Below are 7,469 nucleotides of genomic sequence, written 5' to 3'. Positions count from 1 at the left end.
TCTGTCTCTGTCTCTCTGTCTGTCTGTGTATCTTTGAAGGCACGTGTTGTGAATGACTCCCACAAACCCTGGATGCCTCAGCAGCAGAAATGTCCATGCTCATTTTCTGTTCTGTCCTTGTAATTAGTGCCATCTAAAGGCTAAATGACACAGTGCAACAAAGCGGGGTTTTTTTTCATTCCCCAAGTGTGCTGGAGAATAGGAGATTTGCTTTTTTCGTTCAGTATTAGGGTTTTCTGCTCAGAAGAATCTTTATTCTTTGCCTGCAATGTAGAACGTCTTGGGTTCAAATCCAGCCCTGACCCTTGGCAGGGACAGGTGAATCAGAAAGGGCAGCTGGTTTGAAATGTGTGCTTAATAACTGTGCTGACTACTGTTGCTGAAAAGGAAGGGAGCAAATTATTAGTTGCAGGTCTTAGTACTGCAGTATGTGCCTATGTGTTTAGGCATGTGGAAAACATTCTACATTTTCATCTTTTATCAAAGACTGGGTTAGAATGTTGCACACATACAGAGAGAGAGAGAGAGAGAGAGAGAGAGAGCCACACACACATCCACTCCCTTCTGCTCTCTAACCTCCAGGGTGAAGCATGGTCTCTCTAATTGAAGGCTCAGCAGCCTGGAGGGAGATGAACTGTGCTCATGTGTGACTTTTCCACAGTCCTAATATCAGGTTGCCTCCTTTTGCCCTCTGTCGTCTCACTGCACACCACTGTGCCGCTAATGGTCTCCGATAATGCAATGTAGCTGCAACAGCCTCTCACATCCACAACGCTCTTTCTCACTGTCACTTCTGTGGTAATAAAGGTTTGGAGGAAGTGTGTTTAAAGGGCATGGAGTGACTGCTGCTCGTCCTCTGTGTAACATTCAATTACAGCAGAGAGTCAGGCTGACAGACAGGAAATGATGAGCCAGGCCCAAAAACCTCCGGAACACCTCTGTCACATGATGATACTGTCAGCAAAGTGTGGAAAGGACAATGAGAAGTTTCTGAAATGGAAGAGTGGGTAAAGGTGTGTGTAAAATATTTGTACTAAGAGCAGAACTGTTTTAATCTGTTTCAGATTCCACATGAAACGCAGTGTGACTTACCACAAAGAGAAGACAGGGAAGAAACATCAGGGTGCTGCTGTGGCAATTCAGACACTGATATTTTACCACCATCTAGTGGACACGGTAGGTGTCACATGATACTTATTACCCTCAACAAGAAATAAAAGCAACCATCAACTGCAATTGCTCCATTTTGCCAACAGAGGGCGTAATGTACAGACAAACGTTTGGCCGGAACTTGTTGGCGGAGCTAAAACCAAACAACCGACCGCACTTCTTCATAAAAGCCTATCATAAAATGTGTCACTCCGCTACAGAGCCCTTGTGGAACATGAACAAAATAGATACCTCCATTTTTAATTCTCTAATATTAATTCAGAAAACTTTATATCTCGACATTTAATCTCTTCACTGTTTAATATCTGTGTAACTGTGTAGCTAAATCTAAGTTCGCTACTGCACAGCGTGAAATCTGCGTTTATATCTGTCATGACGATTGTCAAACACTTGTAGAGTGCAGGTGGTTGTGCTATTTTGACCAGTAGACGGCGACATTTTGCAGAAAACAAACTTGGAAAGGGAGGAGCTGCTAGAAGATTGCAAGTAATGCATTGGAGACCCCTGCTGTAGATGATGAAAAAGACGCACTGAGTGACGTCAGAACACGACAAAGGTTTTGTAAACAGCTATGGTTGTAAAACCCATTCTTCCCCGGTTTATTTCTGCAGATTTAGTGGTGTTCTGGTGTGTACCTTGGCGTCCAGTTAAAGTCATGTTTTTTCTATGGATTTTCATGTTAAAGTTATATGCCCGTGAGTGGGGAACATTCATCTGGATCTTTTGTAAATGATAAGAACCAGAATCATATTTTTCTTTATATACTCCCTTTGTAATGGTTATTTTAGGGGTTGTCCTGCTACTAGAGGGTACAGCTCCCTTGTTTTAGTATGTGGTGTTCCCATGTTGGCCAACAGGGGTCAGTCAATGCCTCTGCAGCTGCCCGCAAACGTCGCTTCACTCAGTCTTCATTATTCACTCTGACAAAAGAGACATCAACTGCGGAGGTGTGGGAAACACAACACAGACATGGGATAATATATGCAAAGTGGTGGAAAAAGGCAGACTAGACCCTTGCTACTCGTGTGTGTGTCTGTGTGTGTGTGTGTGTGTCAGTGAGAGAGTCATGATTGTCTTTAAATATCAGGCACAAAATATGCACAATTGAATTGAATCAGGTTCAACAAAATAACCATTTTACATTCTATTCAATCAAAACCATTGCCGGGAACTTTACAGTTTCAATGCATTAAAATCTCATCCATATGCTGCCATTTTATCCTCCTCCCAGGATCTGCAGCCCGACTTCTTCAAAATGAAGCAGAAAAGCTGTGTCTCTGTCCTGACTGGCTGCTCGCTCTTTCCCACCCAAATCAAAGGAGTGGAGTCATTGGAGGTCATGTCTGGCCACCCCTCAGGAGAATAACGGGGTCTATGTCCGCCCCCCAAAACCCACCAACGGCTCTCCTCGGTCCCCATGACAACAGCCAAGGACCCGGTAAGGCCCCCACTCTGGGGCGTCCAAGCAGATGCCCATAATTAACGTGGCTATACGGAGATGTCAGTCCTGCCAGTCTGCCTTACACACAGACACAGTCTCTCCCAGACCTGTCACAGGCCTATAGGACCGGGTGAAAAATGACTGCCCTGCAGTGTCACTATGTGTGTGTGTGTGTGTGTGTGTTGGACTGGACTAGACTGGACTGGGGGGTTGGTAATGTCTGCCCACCAGTGTCTGCCCAGTCCTGCTAAACACAGTCCTGATCATCATACACTGGTGAAATACCAGACGATTCAGCTTTCCACAAGGAATATGTCAAAAAAACATTAAAAAAATAAATAAGTGAGGTGACATTTAGCGCTATACACCGCAGAGTGAGAAATTTGTGCAGACTTGAGCCCTTAAATCAAGTAAAATTGCCCAAGAAATGTTCATGGCTGGGGCTTTTAATGTCACCATAAAATGCATAATTAGGTTCTGCAAAACCTGCAGTAAAAAATGCCAAGATAGTCCGATCCGTAGCAGCGCGGCTCTGCTGCTGGAGCCCAGGATTTATGACTCGGCTTAGATAAAGTCAGACTCAAGCTCTGAACATGAAGTCTTAACACAAACTCAACTCCAGTTTTCTAATGTTGACACGCCATGATTACAACTCCATCAGATTTTCTCAGGCTAATAAGACTCTCAGACCTAAACCTCTTTCCTTGTGTCTTTGTGTCTACATGTCTACATCTTAAAAAAAAAAAAAGAAATAAAAATCCAAATGTTGCCTTCTTAAGACCAATAAAAAAAGACCTTGTCCCAAAGGGTATAATTAGGCTAAAGGTTAGCCAAATTTTGCAAAATTTTTCACGAACAAAGCTTCAAATGTTAGCTGAGATTTGGCTAAATGTGCTTAAGTAAAATAATAGTGGAAATATAGTTCAAAATCATCAATTGGGAAAATAGCAGAAAATTGGTACAATAAGCCCAAAGGACAACTTAAATTGAATTATCACTGAGGGAGATAATTTAAAAAATAGTAGAAAAAAAAGATAAAAAAAAGATTTAAGAAAATGGTATGAAAAATAATAAAATAATAATAATAATGTAAAATAATGTAGTGTTTTGTTGTCACATATCTGCCATTCATCCGAGTGCTACCTTGGTGTGCTGTGTTCATGTCGGTGCTGACATGCTGCTGTGACTCTGTCTGACTGGTGTCTGGATGACACGCTCCACTGAGGATGAGATTGTGTTTCATCCACACTTCAGCCCACAGACACGTGGAGGCCGGCGTCAGGAGACTCTGTCCACACTGAAACAACCACACCATGATGACACCCATCTGACTCAGAACGTTCTTCACGCTAATTCTAGAAAGTGAAGAAGATTTGATGTTGTTTCACTGGTGAAAACAAACACCGTGGTCCACAACAATCATTTAATCTAATCTGATATAATCTGATCTAGGTGGAGGTCGGCCAATCACAATGGCCTATTAATGTCTATGAGCATCTTTAGCACCTTGACTTGGATAAGAGTCTAGCTTCATTTTTGACATTATGAATAAATTTGCTGACATCGTCTGTGGCTAACTTGTAGCAACTATCTTTTCTAACGTTTTGGTCTTTTGTCGCCTTTAAGCATTTTTCTCAGCTACATTTTAGCTAAATCTTGGAGATGTTGATAACATGTAGTTCTAATGACCTCGTGTTGAGGTATTGTAGTAGCTGTAGTGTTACAGTGTAGCTAGTGTGATATTGTTTAGCTGGTATTTCATGCTAATTTTTACCTTTTATTTGTAGCTAAATTTAAATTTATATTTTCTTTTAATGAACTAATGTCAAGCTTTTTTGTTGGCTATGATGTTCAACTGACTTTTCATAGTAATGTGTTATATTTTGGCTGAATATCAACGGTGATGATAACGACACAGTTGTCAATGATTTGTCAGCTGATCACTGCTGATAAGGTCAAAGGAACATCCGTCTGATGTCTGACCAGTGACACCACAGGTCACTAAATGCACTGTCCATGAGTGCAGGAGTTCATCAACAGGCCTGTGGTCAGCGGCACACTCAGGGGTCAGGACTTCACCTGACCTCTGACCTGGCCAGCCCTCTGTGTCCTCATAACATAATTAGCTGTTTCCGTCGTCAGTGATGAATCTGCAGCAGCAGCAGCAGCAGCAGCAGCAGCAGCAGCAGCAGCAGCACGGAGACTTTAACAAGTCCCATCTTTTATGAGCAGCTCCAGTCTTTACAGAAACAGCAGGACAGTCTGTTAAAGCCAGGCTGTTGAACAAGTATATGAGGCTGTAAATGTCAGCCGTGTTGAAGCTACACGTTTCCTCACAGGACTTTGAATATGCAGCCATGCTTTCTCGCTGTCCTTTTTGGGGGGGTTTTGTTTCTAAGAAAAGTCTAGGAAATGTAGGAAATATGTAATATTTATAGTATATATATAATTATTATTATTATTATATATATTATTTTTTATTGGGCAACAGAAACCCAGAGCCAGAGGTGAGGTGGGCATAATGAGGTGGGCCTGATGTGTAAAAGTCTTCATGGTCAGAGCAGACAGAGCTGAAAAAAAAGAAAAGATCCCGATCATGATGAGTATTCCCTGAGGGGTCGTGGGATCAGTGGGCCAGACACTGCTTTGAATGCAGGGACACGGGGAGGTGGAAGAGGGTCGTCTGGTCCTGAACCAGCCAATTATACTGTGTCCAGACACATCACACTAGCATGCTTTACATACATGTGAGAATCCTCTGCTGCTTAAGTCAAGTCTGGCTCACAGACAGCTGCAGCTGTGGGCTGCTGAGAACTCTGACATATCTGGTCTGATTTCACTCTCTGCCGCCGTCCTCTCTGCTGTCTACCATGGTCATGTGACATAATGTGATTCATTTTTGAAAAAGTCAGAATAACTACAGAACACATCACTCTCAGCAACTCTGTCTTGTTCAAATATGACTGTATACCTCCACTAAAATGTTTTGTCCAGAATAACTACAGAACACATCACTCTCAGCAACTCTGTCTTGTTCAAATATGACTGTATACATGACATGTGTGTGATGTAATGTGTTCTAGTCTTTTCTCGGCTCATGGTTTGGGACTTTTAAAATATGGGTCCCTAGGAAAAAAAAATGGGAAACACTGCTCTAGTTGTAAGTACTTGTAAAGTTTTATATCTTTTTAAAAATGATTTCTTTGCTCTATACGCCAAGATCTCCCATATCACCAGACCACGACCACATTTTCTTGGTTTTGTGTCTGTGAGTTGATTAATCATGCACATTGTGAGTCATTGAAAATCTCAAGTGTTGCTGAGTTTACAGCAGTGTAGTCTGGTTACGTATCTGTTCACGTCTGTGGCTCTGACAGTTCAGAGAACTGATGGTACATGAACAGCAGCATTTGAACAATAAAAAATATCTTAAAGCACAGGGTAAAACTGATGGTGTTGGACTGGTCTGGAAATAAATGACAGAGGTGAGGATCAGCTTCTCATTGGCTAAGAAAGATCCCTGAATATTTCATTTATATTCTACAAACAATTCAGCACAGACAAAGTCAACAGACTTAGTCAACAACTTAAACCTACTCAATTAAAATATTGATTCAGACTCCAGACTTGTTTGTTTTTATAAGTTTATAAGTAAACAAGCTTGAACTGAACGAGTGTATTATTACATCTTTATAAGATGGCCAAAAATGTTCAAAAACATTTGTCAATCCTATGATAATATATATGTTATATATATTTCATTTTCTTTTGAATGCAACTTTCTTTTTGAATGGCAGTTTTGAAGCCCTCATTAGGCCGTTCCCCTGCAGCCCAACACCATGTGATCCTTGACCAGGGTAGCTGGAGACCCCTGGTGTGAAGCGTCGCTGGTGGTCTTGGTGAGCTAACTAAAAAAAAAAAAAGTTTGTTAAAACTTCATGAGTTTTTTTCAAGGTTTAACACCTATAAAGATTTGAAATGTTTCAAGAAAAAAACTACAAGAGTGTGTGTGTGTAGTAGATAATTAACCAGTTGTAACTGATTGTACTTTGTGTATTTCCATGTATTTGTTGTATATTATATGTTGTATATAAACTGACCAAACTCTTGTTTGTGTCACTGATCAGGACCAAATAGACTCAAACGTTGTATATAAACTGACCAAACTCTTGTATGTGTCACTGATCAGGACCAAATATCCCTGCAGATCAGTTTACACAACGACTGGATGATGAACACTTCATTTTGCTTTTCTTTTTTTATTATTAGCTTTATTTGTAGCCAACGGTGTAAATCAAGGTACTTTTCTGTTAATTAAACACATTAGCAGTACACACAAGTACACAGACGTAGTCAAAAGACACAATAAAACTCAACAAACAAAATACTAAATACATTAATGTGTAAAACAACAGTCTCTCATATTTTCTTTTATTGTGCCTTTCGACGAGGCCTCTCTTTACAAACACTGTAAAACAAACTTAGTCATTGATTCATTTATCCTCAGATTTAGAAATCGCCTCAGGAAACTATCAGTTTCTGAATGCTTTGTCTTTAACATTTTTTATGTTTTTATCACTATTTATTTCTCTTTTTTTAACGAGGTTTTAAAGCTAACAGAGTGAACTGGGCTTTTATCTCATTAAAGAGGTTTTTACTTTATGTATCTGTCCATCTCCATCTCTATTTGCTTAGTTGAATTCTAATAAAAGGTGACAAACTCTCCCACGGAGCAGGGCGCACTCCTCTTTCTTGGGGTGTGGGGATTATCCACACTCCCACCTCCTCTTTCTTTCTCCTCCTCCCTCCTCCTCCTCCTCCTCTCAGAGCTTTGAGCTTGAACTTGACCGCAGGAATG

At 40.8% G+C, this 7,469-nt stretch overlaps 1 long non-coding RNA gene across 1 annotated transcript in view; it reads left to right on the top strand.

Moving 5' to 3' along the window:
• LOC112488727 (uncharacterized) overlaps window positions 1–2,664 on the top strand; it is an 8,222-nt gene extending 5,558 nt beyond the window's left edge. The window contains exons 2-3 of the long non-coding RNA XR_003053109.1: window positions 1,065–1,176; window positions 2,402–2,664. This is a non-coding gene — a long non-coding RNA (uncharacterized LOC112488727). The remainder of the gene's footprint in view (window positions 1–1,064; window positions 1,177–2,401) is intronic.
• Window positions 2,665–7,469: the final 4,805 nt, after the last annotated feature.

Source organism: Cynoglossus semilaevis, chromosome 20 (genome assembly GCF_000523025.1).
Source record: "Cynoglossus semilaevis isolate Cse_v1.0 chromosome 20, Cse_v1.0, whole genome shotgun sequence".
Classification (NCBI taxonomy): domain Eukaryota; kingdom Metazoa; phylum Chordata; class Actinopteri; order Pleuronectiformes; family Cynoglossidae; genus Cynoglossus; species Cynoglossus semilaevis.
Note: the sequence above shows the minus strand (reverse complement) of the source record. Positions and strands in the feature narration are given on the sequence as shown.